Source organism: Glycine max, chromosome 9 (genome assembly GCF_000004515.6).
Source record: "Glycine max cultivar Williams 82 chromosome 9, Glycine_max_v4.0, whole genome shotgun sequence".
In the NCBI taxonomy this organism is placed as follows: Eukaryota; Viridiplantae; Streptophyta; class Magnoliopsida; order Fabales; family Fabaceae; genus Glycine; species Glycine max.
The window spans coordinates 41,158,329-41,174,568 of record NC_038245.2 but is presented as its reverse complement, the minus strand read 5'-3'; the positions used below and the strand labels follow the sequence as shown (position 1 = coordinate 41,174,568).

Below are 16,240 nucleotides of genomic sequence, written 5' to 3'. Positions count from 1 at the left end.
CCCAGAGCCGGAGACAGCGAAATCGGCGTCGGAGGATAAAGCGACGTCGCTGACAAAGTGAGAGTGGCCGGTTAGCCTGCGGTGGAGAACACCGTAAGAGTTTGAGTCCCCCTTAGTGAGGCGCCACACGATTAAGGAATTGTCGCGTGAGGAACTCACGATGATGCCGTCGTCGTCGGGGTGGCTATTGCGGTGACAGTGTCGGTGTGGCCACGCAGTGTTCCTCGGAAGACGAAGACCTCTGCACCTGTCTTCGTAAGTTACCTTCTTCTGTGCTACTAGGTAAGTGGTACCACAAGTCAATGAATATTGAACGTGAGGGAATAAAAGAAACAAAAAAGTGTAAAAAACCATTTTCCATTTTTGTAATTTGTTAACAAAAATGTTCCTACAAATGGAAATACAAAAATTTAGTCAAAAAAGTATTAAATGTGTGACAAATGAGTTGCCTACATAAGACGAATTTATCATTAAAAATAAGTATCACTAATCGTACATAGGAACATATATATTTGTCATGTAATATTTTACTCTTGATCCTTCAACATTCATAAAATAGAGATATTTGCGATATTTATAATTTCAAATAAAAATTCATCCTTGAGCACCTTACGCCTCTTGTTCTTCTTCTAGTGTTTCTTCTCCAGCGTTGGCTCTTGTTCTTCTTCTCGCACACTTTCATTTTGTGCTTCCTTCCCCAAGGTGCTTTCTTTTTTAACGCTTTGTGTTCCCGACAACGATCATCACAGTGAACGACGATGACCACCACACCGAATGTTGGCTCTTGTTCTTCTTCTTGCACACTTCCGTTGCTTCTTTTTTTAGGGCTTTTGTTTGTTCCTGAGGGTGTGGCTTTGGTTTTGGAGTTTCGTTTTGGGGTTCAGTTTGATGGGTTTTGGAGGGTTTTCGTTGCTGCATTGATGGGTTGCCTTTCTGGGATTTTGTTCATCCCTGCTTCTAGAAGTGCACGTTGCTTTTGGCTTGGGAATGATCAAATTCGTTGCAATTTGTCGATGATAACTTGTGGGTGGTTTACTCGTGCGATTCTTTATGCAAACCAGATGCTTGTTATATTTGTTGCTTTGTTGTGGACCACCCCTTTTGGCTGAGATATTTGTAAATAAGGGAAATGGTGTGGCAAAGAGTGGATTCGGTAATGCCGAGAAATTGGTGGAGAATGTGGGGTTCTTGCCTTCTGATTTTGGTAGTTTTAGGAAGTGGTGCTTGTTGGGGTCGGGTTTGTTGCAGATTGTGGCTTTGAGGCCTAACCTGCAGATGTATCTGAATGAAGCTTTGTTGTCTTGGTACCAAAGGCTTCATGCTAGCAAGGTTCCTGACTTGAATTATAGAAAGGCCAAAGTCATATGAAAGTTCACATTCCCTTCAAAATATCATGCAGACTTACATGTGTTGTAGTTTGTAAATTAGAGGTATATCTACAGCTGAAACATCTTGACATGCATATATCATTCTATGCAATGGTAAAGTTAGCACTGGATTAGCCATCTGTGTATTTTACCTTTAAGGTGAACCTTATCATGTTTGTTCATCATCTTTTGACCTTTTGTTTTGTTGTCTGTGCTTCATACTCTAGAACATTTATAAACATTTTTTAATTGTAAGTAGTAATGTAACTCTTTAAGTCTTTAATAAGATATCAAGCTGGAATTTTATGCTTGAAAAATATGTGATTAAATATAAATATTTTACTAAAGATGATTAATAATTTTTTAACAGAAATTAATCATTAAAAAACAATAAATATTTTATACTAATATGATAGTTAACCAAAATATCTATAACATGTGTGAGTATACTCCTCTCCTTTTTTTCATTTGAATTTTATTTATACATTGCTGTGTTAGACAAGACCTAGCAATGTGAGTTCCTTGTCATCCTACTTGCGTAGCATGTGAATGTGAAACTATGTCAGCCTCTTTGGCTCATCTGATCACAAAACAAGATAATTGCGTTGAAGATATTTTGATCTCGCCATTAATCTCTGACACCACGAATGCAAGTATCCAATAGATACTGAAATTATGTAAAGATCTCTTTCACATGCAATTTTCTTTTATCCAATAGATACTGAAATTGTGTAAAGATCTTTCACATGCAATTTTCTTTCAAGATAAATTTCAGCTCTTAATTATTAGTATTATTATTTCCTTAAAAAATCTCTCTTCCGAAGCTATTGACATTTAGGTTTAATTACTAATATTTTTGTATAATATAGTGAGTATCACCACGTTAACAATTAATTTTATGATAAATTTGATCCTCTATGTCATGTATGTAACTGTTTAATGATAACGAACGCGAGTTGATAATCACATAAATTTATTATACTTTTTTATATTTTTAGGGATTAAATTTTATATTTTCATCTATTATATCTATTGTAATCTGTTTTTTTTAATTAAATGAATGAAAATGGAGAGAGATCAAATAACATCTTAAAGTCGTACAACAAATTTAAATAATAATATCTAAAACATATTTAATTAAAAATAAATTTATAGGCAGATAATTAATAATTCATTTGGTTTTCGTTTTTTTGATCAATTTTGTACCGAATAATTTATTAAAAATATTTAACTGTCATTTAATTATTATTATTATGTTAATATTTAACTGATTACACAAACATGTATATTCTAAAAAAAAAACTAAAAACGAATTTAATTATATGCAACAAAAAGGTTGATGCACAAAATTATATAGCAAAACCAAACAAAAAAAATTCACTAACATTGTTGTAAAAATCTTTTATAAAAAAAAGCATTTTGAAAATGTTATTTAAAATAGTCAAAGAAATTTTCTTTTATAGTACCAATCAAACAATAAATTAAACTAAGTAGAAAGTTAATCAGCCAAACAATCAATTAAATAAAATTAAATGATTTAATAAATTTATTAAAGTTAATTGATTAATTGAATGTCTGATAAAATTATTCTATTTATTAAAATATTATAAACAGTAAGATAATTATATATTAATGATTTGAATTTGGTGTAACTTCTTTAGAGAGGTACACTGATATCATTAATTTAATCCCTCTCCAATGAACACACATGAAGTATTTAATTGTTTAATCAATCAATTTGTTATAAATTTTAAATTTTAATTTATGCATTATCCTACTATATTTATCTTATATTATATATCATTATTTTATCTCTGGGCACGAGGGCCACGTGGAAGTGGTGGCGGTGGCGGTGGTGCCGGACGCCACGTTGATCGCTAGTGGTGGAAAAGATGGGTTGGTGTTGGTGTGGGGTATGGATAATGGGAAGAAGCTTTGTGAGTTTGAGACTTGTTATGTTGTTCATGCGTTGTGTTTTTTGTCGCAATGAGTTTTGGTTGTGTGCTGCCACACATGAGAGTATAAGGATTTGGTATTTGGAGACTAAGGAGATTGTCAAAGATTTAAAGGTTTCTCTCAACACTGATGACGATTGGAATGGCAGCACTACTGATAACAAGGTTGGTGTTTTTCTATTTATTTTCTTTGGTGGTAGTAATGACTAATTAGTTTGAGATTATTGACTGAAGTTGTTCCAATGGAAAGGGATAGGCGTGTTTTTTTTTTTTTTTTACAATGGTTGTACTAAGTGTAGTTAGAGGTTAGATTTTATGATTTCATGCACATTACCTAATTTTTTTTACTAGAAATGTTAAACATCCGGCCATCTCATTTTGGGATGAATTATTGAGCTGGACAAAGGAGAGAGATAGAGTGGTAAGCAGTCTATTTAGTTCCTGAATTATTCATTGCCTCACAATTTGGCCTTTATATTTTTTAAATTATCAATTTAGTACATAAATGTGTAAATATTATGATAAATTAATCCAATCTTTCATCATAAGTTATGTATGTCATACGTGAACTAATTTGTTAGTAAATAGAATAATTTCAAGATTAATCGAAAAGTAACTGTCATATTTTATGAATCAAATTATCAATATGTTTAACATTCGAATAATCTATCACAACATTTATATATTTATGAATTAAAATAGTCATTTAAAAATGCATGGGCTGAATTGTTTGCAAATGTATAGTTGGGAGACTAAACTATTTATCCAAGATAGAGAGAAAAGGAAAAAAGTAAAGAGGAAATGATATATATGACATGTGATGTCTAAAAAGATAGAGATTAGAGAGGGAAAAAATAAAATAGAAGCAAATTGTAAGAGAATAAATAAATATTTTTTTATTACTCATTTCTTACTATTAAGTCAACCTTAGTGATTATCTTGTTTTAACACTTAGTATGTTTGCTTTCACATTGTGTTCCAAGGATCCACATTTTTTGGATGCATATTGTTTTAGCTTGTGCATCATTTTAGTATATTTGATGTCACTTTTATATTGGTTGTGATCTCCTCGCACCCTTTTAAATATGTATTTAGAGTCTGATCTTGTTTTAAAATCATTACTTCTAAAATATGCATGGGAAACTAAAAAAATAATTTGTTTAAAATTTCTTTGCATGCATGAGATGAAAGAAGTAAAATAATAAAAGCCTAAAAAAATGAAGATAAAGAAGTAAAATAAGAAAAATTATAAACTTTGACACCATCCTATAGTGGAGGGAAGAAAGAAATAGAGAGACGAATGTAAAAACAGAGAGAGAAGTGATAATTAATTATGAGATATGTAATATGATAGAAAATATGAAGAAAATATTATATGATAAATTTGTTGAATGAGAATGTAAAATGTTTTTAGCCAAACCATGGTTTATTGACTATAATTCAAAATCCCATAAAAAAACTAATAATCCAAAACACACTCTAAACTGTCAATGGATTAATTTGTATAGATGAAATCTTTCACAAGGATAAAACTAACGTATATTACCTCTTTAAAGCACTAAATTGATAACTCATTTCGTTTAATTTCCAATTAAATCTATGCATGCGTTCTTTTTCGGTTACTATTTCTTTTCTTTTTTTTTTGTTTTTTACGTTAGCGATGACTCTTGAGGTTTTGGAAGGCAAATAGTCTTTTTGAGACATGATGGGTTGATGGGTCTATTTTTTCAGGTTAATGATATTCAATTAGAGTAGACAGTGATATTGTGTTTGGGAGATAAAGGGTGTCGTTTTATGGATTATAATAGGGATGTGATGATTCATGCTGTCTGATATAGGAAGATATTTTCACTTTAAAAAACAGATATTTCGAATTAATATTTTAAAAAAATGAGTTTAAGTTTAATTTAATCTTATAAAATTGAATTTTAAGATAAAAATTATACTTATATAATTTATTTGCCCCGACATTATTTTAGTCTATGTGAGACTTTAATATATTTTTTTTTTTGGATTCGCATGAGACTTTCAACAAATATGCATGTTAACTTGATATATATTTACTTTCACATTATTTCAGAGGATGTTATTTATTGCACGAGTTTGAATTGGAGTGCTGATGGGAACACATTGTTCGGTGGTTTCACTGATGGGATCAGAATATGAGAGCTCGACGGCATTTGCTAATCTTCTAAGTGATTTTTCAGTTGCTTATTAGTTTTGATTTTATTTTTGTCAAATTTGGTTGTTTTTCTTTGGTGAAACTGTTTAAAAAAATATCCTCCAGGTTTGATCGTTGGATTTTTCTTAGGTTTATTTTTCTTTTTCCATTTTTGTTGAAGATTATGGCTTCACTAAGCAAAAGGGGGGGAAAAAGAGAAGAGAAGATTATGGCTTCTATTAGCAATTTTTTTGGTTTCTGTTTTGAAGAACTGTTTGAAAGAAAATGAATGTCCTCCGTGTTTGTTTCCATCGCTGGATTTTTCTCAAGTTTTTTTTTCTCTTCTTTGTTTGTATAGGAGGTTTTCATTTACTTCAAACAGTATCCACTTTTGTTATGGGTGATTATTAAATTTTTTCAATTTGACACCAATAACATTCTACACAATTGTTTGGATTCTTTAAACATATTGATAGAGAGGATACAATTCCTTAATGGGATAGAATTTCTTAATTGTACTTGTAGAGAATAACTTGCTTTGAGCGAAAAAAGTGTTTCAATTTGATATATGGTTTATATCGTGAAAATTTGTTTTATGCAAATAAGTTGATATGGATTTGTTTACTTTAAGCTAGTTCTATGAAGAGATGGTAGTTGTGCTTAACTATGTTATCATACCTTTTTTTTAATGGAGTAGTTTGTCATTTGGATTTATGTATGTAAAATGTTTGTTAATTTTTAATATTTATCTATAATATATAATGACGATAAGTAAAAAAAAAATATTAGTTCACATATATAGAGAGTAATTTTAAGAGATATTCTCTATTTTTATCCTTTGCTTTTTTGTAATCTAAGAATAAAAAATTAAGATATTAAATAAGAATATTTTAGTTTAAATATAATATTTTACATCTAATAAATACTCTTTAATTCATACATATAAACCTTAAACGTTACTACTAATTATTAGGAAGTAGTACTTAGTATTAAAATATGTATGTAATTATTACTTATCCTTAATTCAATTTAACTACGTATGGAAAGCAACAAAAAAAAAACTCGACTTAGTGTGTATGAGGAAAGAAAATTATAAATTAATAATACAATTAAAAATTAAACATATAATTTAGTCCTTGTACATAATTTTCAATTAAGATCCTACTTTTCCGTTATTAATCTTCTTACGCATTCGTAATTTAGTTCATATATGTGGTAAATTTTTAATTTAGTCCGTATAAGCACAATCGTCATCAGATATCCTTATTCGTAAGGCTAATTAATAGTTGAAAGACCAAAACATTATTTAATTCTAAAAAAATACTACATTTTAAAAAAATGAGAGTAAAATAAAATATCATTATAATATTATTAAAAAATATTTTACTTTCACCATCAAAAAATCATTAATTTTCATCAAGTTATTCCTTCTAAATATAAGAAAAAATATTTTACTTTCACCATAAAAAAAACATTATTTCTCATCAACTAAGTTATTCCTTCTTAAATATAATTTTTTAAATTATTTTGTTGACTTTAATAATTATATTGACGATATATAATAAATTTACTCTTATTCAATTACAAATTATTATTAATATAACTTTTAAAATAAAAAAATCATAAATTTTATCATAAATAATAAGTTATAATTGAATAATGATATAAAAGTTTTTAGACAGTTAGTATATAATTAATCTTCTCTTTTTTAAAAAAAATTTAGTAAGTTTTTTTATTAATTATTTTTTTACTCAAATATTATTTTTTTATATATTAAAAAATTAAATTATTTTATAATATATAACATTGATTAAAAAAATAAAATAAAAAGAATAACATTTATTAATTAGGTAAATAAGCCATGGAAGTAAAAAAGAGATTAATCTGAGTAACTTTAAGTATAATTTTGACAAAATATTATAAATTAACAATTTTAATACTGCTAATTATTTTAATCAATTTTCATAAAAGATACTTCCTTTAATCTTAATTTTAAGAAGAAAAAAAACTGTTTTTTTATCTTAAATACAAGAAAATTCAACTAACTTTATCATTAAAATATTCTTCATACTAATTTTGAATTTTAATGATGATGAAATTTTCATAACCTTGATTCCAAGTGATGTTAAAAATATCACTTTCAATTAAATAATAAAATTAAAAAGTGATTAATTAACTTATCTTAATGTGTCATGTTCTTTTTTTTCTTAATTAAAGAGAAAATAATTCCAAACAAACTCAACGGGTACGACGTTAAATGCTGATGCTGAGATTGACATTGACGTCTGACTTGCCTCGTAAAGTGTAAACAATAAACCAAACAAAACTTACAAAAATTTAGGCTTAATTGCAAAAAAAAAAAATATTCATCCCTATTTATTAAATTGGTCTAGTTATTTAATTCACCAATTTAACTTTTTATTTTTTAATATGATTATTTGAGTCTCCATCCCTAAAATTAAATATTAACTATTAATAAATAATATAATTACCACGTGTCATCATTCTATGAACTCAATTCTATAAACCTATTGAACCTTAAAATGATATACAAAAACTAACAGAGATATAACGTGACAGACAACGTTACAATTAAACCAAAATTTAACCAGAGTCCATCAACCGTATTTGAATTCAATCACCTTGGTTTGGCTCAAAATCTGGCAAATATCTAAACTAAATTGCTATGTAAAGACATTTTGTATCTTAGTTGGGTTATTTACATGGTCCAAATTTCAGGCCAGTACCTTACAGCATCGTCCTTTATATACCAATTACGGTGAATTTAATTCCTATCCTTGTTTTGGCGACTATTGAAAGATTGCTTTATCATCTAAACTTTCGCAGATTAACAATTTTAACCTCTTCTATTATACGTCACGAGTTTTTTTAATAGCCTTGAAAGGAAAATTTATTTGTATACACATACAATTGAGTGTAAAACACGATAATATTCTTCACAAATCGATTTAGGGCATGAGAATATATCCCAGTCTGCAATTTTAGGAATACAAAAATGCTATCGACTATAATGTTTCGCAAAAATCAATCTCCCATACAGAAAAATAAAGTATTTTCAGAAGTCCTTCCTGTAGAACTATACACCCTATAATAAACATTCAAAAAACAAAAAAACTTGAACGATTTTACAATTGCCAACGAATTGAAGATTTGTTTATAAAAATCCAACAATCCAAAAAATCAGTAAGAATTATGTACACAAATTTAGACAAGACATTACCATATTATTTCAAACAAAAATTATCCTGAAGAGACATCAACACACTAATATGTCATCTTTAGTTTATTTATATAAAACCGAATCTCCGTCTTGATCTTTCAATAAGCACTCCTTTTATTAGACCAACAAATAAGCCCAAGAATTGTGACATGTCTCATCGACCAGTCAATAAATATGTAGACAAATAACCAACACAAGGCCAAGAGTAAGGGCAAGAGCCAAGAGCATAGATCTGTATAAAAAATGTTAGGTAAGAGAATTTCCTAGGAAATATGCACTCAATTCAACAATAAAACTAACAAAGATGACAATAAAAGTAATAGTGTCAATTAAAACTAATTAAAATTGATTACTGCAACAAAAGAACTTTCCTAAAAGGTCAAAAAAGCAAAGTTCATTTCAACCTCACCTTCGTGATGCACACAAATTAAGTATGGATCTAATCATGCACATACCTCGGACAAGGTTACTCCACAGCAAGAACGGGATCATGGCAAAAGAGAAAAACGGAAAAACTTCAAAAAAAACATTTAAAGTTTAGAGTCTATAACAAATTTAAATTATTATGAGAGAAAAGAAGAGAAGGGTGTAGAGCTCCCTTCAATCCAAAGAAGGTTAATACTATAAAGGCAAATGAAGCTCCCCAGATATGGAAGCCACAAGACTACCACAAAAGCACTTATTGATGGGTAGAACTGTGGGATCCATAGCTAAGCAGCTCAATTCACCCAGTAAGATCCTCAATTGGACTTCAAGGAGCTCCACTTCATAATCCCCTTTAATTAATGTTTCCCTTTGAACTATAATAATAAGGTCAAAACGTAACCTAACCAAAAACTTTGCAACTTTATTACACTCACTACCCAAACCCTAGCTAGCTAGAACCACCCCACAAAGAAAAACACCAAAGCACCAAGACCATGAACCTCATCACAAAGACTCATATCTACATAACCACACCCAAATAGGAACTAGAAACCTGATCTGAAGCTCTCATCATCTGGATAAGAACATGAAACTCCAAGGCAAACTAACAACACAACACAAAGCAAACTAGATCTGAGATCTAGAATACTCCACAAGATTGAAGACAAGACGTTCTATATATATATATATATATATATATATATATATATATATATATATATATTCATGACCTCAGAGTTAAAAGGGTGCATCAATGACCCTTGACCATGATGAAAACCCTACCTATCCTAGCTATTCCTAGCCACCCTCGTTGGCTTCCATAAATAAGGCAAATGGACGGGAGCGCATGGGATTTTCACAACCACACTTGAGCTTTTTTATCCTTTTAAGCTGCGGAAAATAATAAATTTAAACAAAGGTTAAGTATTTGGTTAAGAAATTAAAAATATATATTTTATTAAAATATATAAAATTATTTTATTTATAATTTTTTATATGATTTTTACAATAAAAAATTATAATTCGTTAATCAACACTCAATTAACATGACTCATAAAATAATAATAATAATAATAATAATAGATAAATAAATAAATAAAATATGTGGTGTTGTGTGAAATGTAAATGATGATGGTAACGTGGTGGACCAGTTGCTAGCTGTTTTGCTTTTGCTTTTGCTGGATGCTTTATGGCCATATGTCTCGGGAACCGGCTTCGTTAGATTCCCTCTGTGACTGTTAGGTTAGGTCATCACGTGCCCTGCCCTTCTGCTAAATCCTCGATATATGCCCACATTTATTCATCTCTTTATTAAACTCTACAACATTTCTTCTTTTTTTTTTTTTTTCATTATTTATAGTCTACAGTTGATGCACTGTTTCACGTTCTCTTCTTACAGTAACACCTACAAAAATTAGGAAAATAGGCGAAAATCAACAACTACAACAACAAAAAATGTCACGAAAGCGAATATTAAACTTTATAGACACATAAAAACGTTCCGTTTGATAAAGAGAAAGAGAAACAGAATAGACAAAAATAAAGAAAGTAAAAATAGGCGAAAATGTAATAAAAAATAAAAATATTTGGTTGATTATTATAAATGAAAAGAGAGATATAAAAAAATAATAAATTAGATTTTATTTTTACTTTAAATATTCTTTACTAAACAACTAAACCATTTTTAACTCTTCCCTTCTTTCTTATTTCTATTCTACTAAATAAAGCAAAAAAAAGTATAAAAAAAAACATAAATATTACAATTTATAGGTAATATAATGTGATAAAAATAATAAAATTTAATAAATTATTTATAAGAGTAACAAAGGTTGATTGATTGGTTCAATTGATAAAGATGTGAGTTTGAATGCTATTCATTAATCATAGTATCGTTTTTAGGGATTAATTTTTATCTATTTTTAATCTCTCGAAAAATAATGTTAATGAATAAAAATAAATGAGTGATTAAAATGATTTAACATTTTTTATAAGAATTAAAACAAAAATAAAATTTATAAGAAACAAAAGATAATATTTTATTATCTTAATTATAAGAAATCTATGATAATTTTATTGTTAAATTTTTTAATCTCTAATTAATTATGAAATCTATTAATCATATATGCTTATTTTTTATGAAAGTGAATGTATTTATTGAGCTCTCAACAACAAGATATACTCATTTTATTGAAAAAATATTTTTTAAAAAATAATCACATCTTAAATTATTTAATGTCATGAGTATAATCTTGAAATAAAATTAAAATTTATGATAATTTAATCAATTTAATTATTTTTATTGATCTTAAAGAATTAGGTATTGTTTCTTTATATATATATATATGATCGAAAACAGTATATATTGGAGACTATGAAATAGTGCATTGAGTATTTAGATGGTTCATATGGAGTCCCCAATGTGTCAATGACCTTTTCATGCTAAACTTTCTTATGAGTGAAAAAATTGTATCTATCTTTCTCTTGTTAGATTGTGGATTATTTTTTCCTGTCATATTTCTCTCAAAGTGGAGAGATAATGCATCAAGTTATTCACAAGGATGAGCTTGAATCTTTTGTTATGGATCTCAAATGAAAATTTTTTAGGAGAGTCTCAAATTCTAACTATATAATACATGCTACGTATTATATTTAATCAACTGTGTAATCCATCTTTATTTTAAGAAAGTCTTTCACTAATATATTTCGATCTTCTTTTTTCATTACTTATAAAAAGTGAGTCATCAATCTAGATACAAGATAATATAAAAATTTGTGCATATTTTAATTATTGGGACAAAACAATTGGTAATAAAAGAATGTAAACTTAAAAAAAAAAAAAAAAGGAATGATAGAATATACATAGGAGATTAAGAAATGACGTGTTAGATGACAATGCATATGCATCTATTGTCAAAGAGAATGGATCATCTCATGTTGAGGTGGAGGCATGTAGTAAGATGCTGGTGTCTACGAATATTTGTAGCTTGTAGTTACCTAAAAGTACCTAACTATATAATGAAATAAGCTGCTCTAATTTATTTTCTGTATAAATGTTTAGTATAATTATTACAAGTTTCAAAATTACTTATTATTTATATAAATATGTCTTTTTGTTCCATCATCTTCCTTTACTTTCTTTCTTCTTTGTTATAAGATCCAATTAATTAATTTATCAAAATTAAGAATTTTGTTTTATTCAATTGAAAACATTCAATTTGTTTTAACTTAAAGATCTTTTTTCTTTATAAAATTACCATATGAACAAAATTAATAAACATTAATGAATTATATTTTTTTTGCCATCAGAAAATTCTAAAACCAACTTTAATAAAAATATTTTTGTGAAAGAACAATTAATACAAAAGATATTTCAAATTGAATATTATAATAAGAACCAAAAATAATAGTTTTTTAAAATTTTATATTGTAAGAAATATTCATGGATAGTTGTGAATATCTAAAACAATTAATAAAATTTATGGATGACATTTGGGTATAAGACACGTACAAGACCATTGATAGGATTATGGACTCAACATCAATATAGATGAAAATCATGTTCAAATCAACTATAAAAACAATTTATCAAACATACATGCACATAACTTTTTATGAGGATTAAACCCCTGCTAAGATGGTGAAATGTCAAATTAAACACACGCTAAGTATATGCATTGGTGTTGAAGCAACAATGTACCACGATCAATTATTTGCATATTTTGCAATAAGCTTCTATTTCAATTTTTGAGAGTCCAATGTGCTAAGTTTTAGTTCATATGGGTTGTTTTTTGAAAATTCATTTTTCATTAATTAGCAATATTTATTATGTTTTATTAGTATTATTTAAATAAATTTCATTTTACTAAAATTGACAAACTTTAATTCATATGCTAAACCTATTTATATATTTAAAGATAAATTATATATTTTTTGGTGGAATCCACACAACTTTTATATTTTACTTTAATTTAAAAAAATATTCTATTTCCATTCTTTAAACCAAAATACACCCTAAATGATTCATTATTAGTCCATCTGATTTCATTATCTCTCTTTTTTTATTCAGTCTTTTTCATTCTTCTAGTAGTATTTACTTACAGCATCTCCCAAATCTAACGCTAGATCTGAAATCGGTGGGTGATGATACATTTACCTGCTGGTGGGGATGGGATGAGGCCAATGAAGTTAATTTTGAATTGCAACGTGCCTTTGGTTTTGGGCACCTGGTTGCTCCTCACAAGCGCAAGAGGCCATGGACCCCAGGTGTTGATATCACAACTCTCAATCTCTCTAGTACTGTGCTGCTTTTTCACCAAAAATAGTGGAATTTTTTAAACAAAATACCACTTTGGGTGGGTTTCAAAAAAATTTACCTATGAGTGATTTTGATACATAAGATTTGGGTGGCGTCAATAAAAAACCTACTTTCAGGTAAACTTTTGTTCTTTTATGGGAGACGCCACTCTAAAGGCTTCCACCTTCTCAAGTGGACTTGTCGACAAAGTAGTACCACCCTGTTCATCTCCTTCATGAGGCCCCACCTTGTGGTTGTCTCTTGTGTTTTGTTCTCTGGGATAACAGAACATCAACAAAAGTGATTTTTTTTTTTTTATTACAAGTTTGTTTTTTTAATATATTTACCGTTAGCTATAATTGTCTAAAATTTTTTTAGGTTGAAACAATCATAGCCTTTAGTTAATTTTTTGGTTAGATAACTTTTTAGTTAATTTTTTTCACTACTAACTTTTACTATTTTTCAATAATTTATTCTACTTCCCCGTTTTTATAATATATTTAAAATTATATATAAATTATCTAGAGTTGTTAGTCTATTTAATAAAAGCCTCCACATAAAAATCATCACTTTTTTTTAAACAAAATATTTCCAAAGATGCTTATAGAAAAAGTTTTCAACATGAGAAAAATTAAAAGAGATAGATTGACATGTCACTTTATGTGAATAAACCCCTCTTGAGACACTTTTCCACAACACTTGTCTGACCATAGGTAATTCCCATATGAACCAATACCTCTTCCATTCCAACTTCCAACACCAAGATCCATCCTCCCACAATCCTACATTACCTACGTCATCCACCACTAAGTCCTTTTTTATGCATAGAATTCAAAAAGAGTCTGTTAAACTTAGAGGCCAATGTTTGATTGATAACTCATATGTTGTAGCCAAAACTTTAATCTCCTCCCAACTTCCAAGTAAGGTTATTATCAAACCATGACTCCTCCCTCCTTTCACCACATGTCTCTACCAAACCCTTCTACCAAATTGAATCTAAATTAGAAACCCTCTTCATAAGCATCTCAACCAACTCCTCATGTTTTGATTTTAGAACAAGACTCCAGATTCAATTGTTTAGAGGCCAGTGTTTTATTAAACAACTCAATATTTTCAACTCCCAAACATCCTTACTCTCTCGATCTACACACAACATCCCACTTAACCCAAGTTAGCTTCCTTACCCCATCTTCCCCACGCCAAAGAAATTCCCTCTGTAACCTCGTTGTCTTCCTTGCTACCCCCACCAGAATCTTGGAAAAAGATAAATAGAAAAAAGGGAGAGAAGAGATAACAAAGTTGATCAACATTACCCTTCCACCAAATGAGAGTGTTTTTTCCCTCCATTTACAAATTTTTTTTTACACTTTTCCAAAATTGACCCCCTCCTTCATTGGATTAGCCCCAATTGTCCCAATTGGGATACCAAGATAGACAAAAGGTAAGTGCATCACATTATAGTTCAAAATATGAGCATACATATGTATATTGGACTCTTTCACACCAATCCCTCCCAAGAAACTCTTGAAAAAGTCAACTTTCAATCCGGAGACTAACTAAAAACTCCTCATGATTGCCTTTATACACCATTGAAAAAGTGCCACTACATGGTCAAGAGTTTACAAGGGAAAAATATATCATGTGAATATACAAAAAGTGCCACCACAAGCTATGATAGCAACAAGTGAACCCCAAAATAGATTTGAGAATACCTTAGAAATATAGGTTAGTGAAAAAGGTGATGCCGTCAACAAGAGGTTAAATTGGTTCCTTCCAATTTAAAAATAAAGGGAAAGAAATTAGTCAAATCAATCTAACATAATTTAAAAACCTTCATCTGTTTCTATAAAAAAATTTAGACAGCTTTATATACAAAACTGATAAGCTCTACAACTCCAGAAAGCTAACCAGTACCGCAAATATTAACTATAAAATAAAATGTGAGCCTTCTAAAGAATCTCATTCCTTATATCTCTTTTTTTTCATTAGAACACTCGTTCCTTAAAAATTACCACCAAAATAAACCATAGTCTTTGAAAAAGCTTCAATTAATTATGCCTCAACAATGATCTCCATAAAAATATCAGCAAAAACAAATAATTATGTTAGTTTCAACAAACGCAGACCATAGTACTTAAGGTTAATGGAATCAACTATAAGATTTTAGGACTTCAAAATAATTATGTTAGTTTCAGCATGGTCTGCAAAGTGAAACACAAACAATGAACAACAACTTAAAATCATACAAAGTAGAAGAAGTAGATCGACAGTACAATGGTAAGAAAAAGAACAGTTATATTCTCAAGCCTGAAAACAATCCAACACTAATCTTAACAATATCAAAATGAAACTAACAACAATACCACTGTTAACGAAAATTAAGTGGCAGTGAGCCCATAACACGGTCCATCTTCTTTCTGATGCAATCAAAAGTTTAAAATATTTGCTTGTTGTCATCAAAATTCAAAAATAATCTAATGTAAAACTGGAAACCCTTTCACTTGGTTTATTCTTACAATATGCCACGGAGATGTTTCTCTTATCATTCTCATCTTCTTCAAAGAAAGCACAAATCAACTGTTTCAAAAGTTATAGCAATAGGGATGCAACCATTGTCATCAATTTTTTATCGCATGGTCAATGCTTCCTCGAGCAAGCCCTGTTTACAATGCCCATTGATCATAATATTATATGTGTACACATTTAGATGATAGCCATGAACCAAAAGATTTTGAAAAACCTCTTGTGCATTCTTAAGTCTTTTTTCCTTTGCACAGTCCATCAAGAAGTATAATG

At 28.9% G+C, this 16,240-nt stretch overlaps 1 non-coding gene and 1 pseudogene across 1 annotated transcript; one reads left to right on the top strand and one right to left on the bottom strand.

Annotated features, from left to right (window-relative positions):
* Positions 1 to 654: 654 nt before the first annotated feature.
* Positions 655 to 1,486, top strand: LOC112997785 (uncharacterized; annotated as a pseudogene).
* A 7,865-nt stretch (positions 1,487 to 9,351) lies between these two features.
* Positions 9,352 to 9,454, bottom strand: MIR159D (microRNA MIR159d). Its single transcript, NR_048760.1, has one exon. It is a non-coding gene; the product is annotated as a microRNA MIR159d (primary transcript).
* Between the last annotated feature and the right edge of the window lie 6,786 nt (positions 9,455 to 16,240).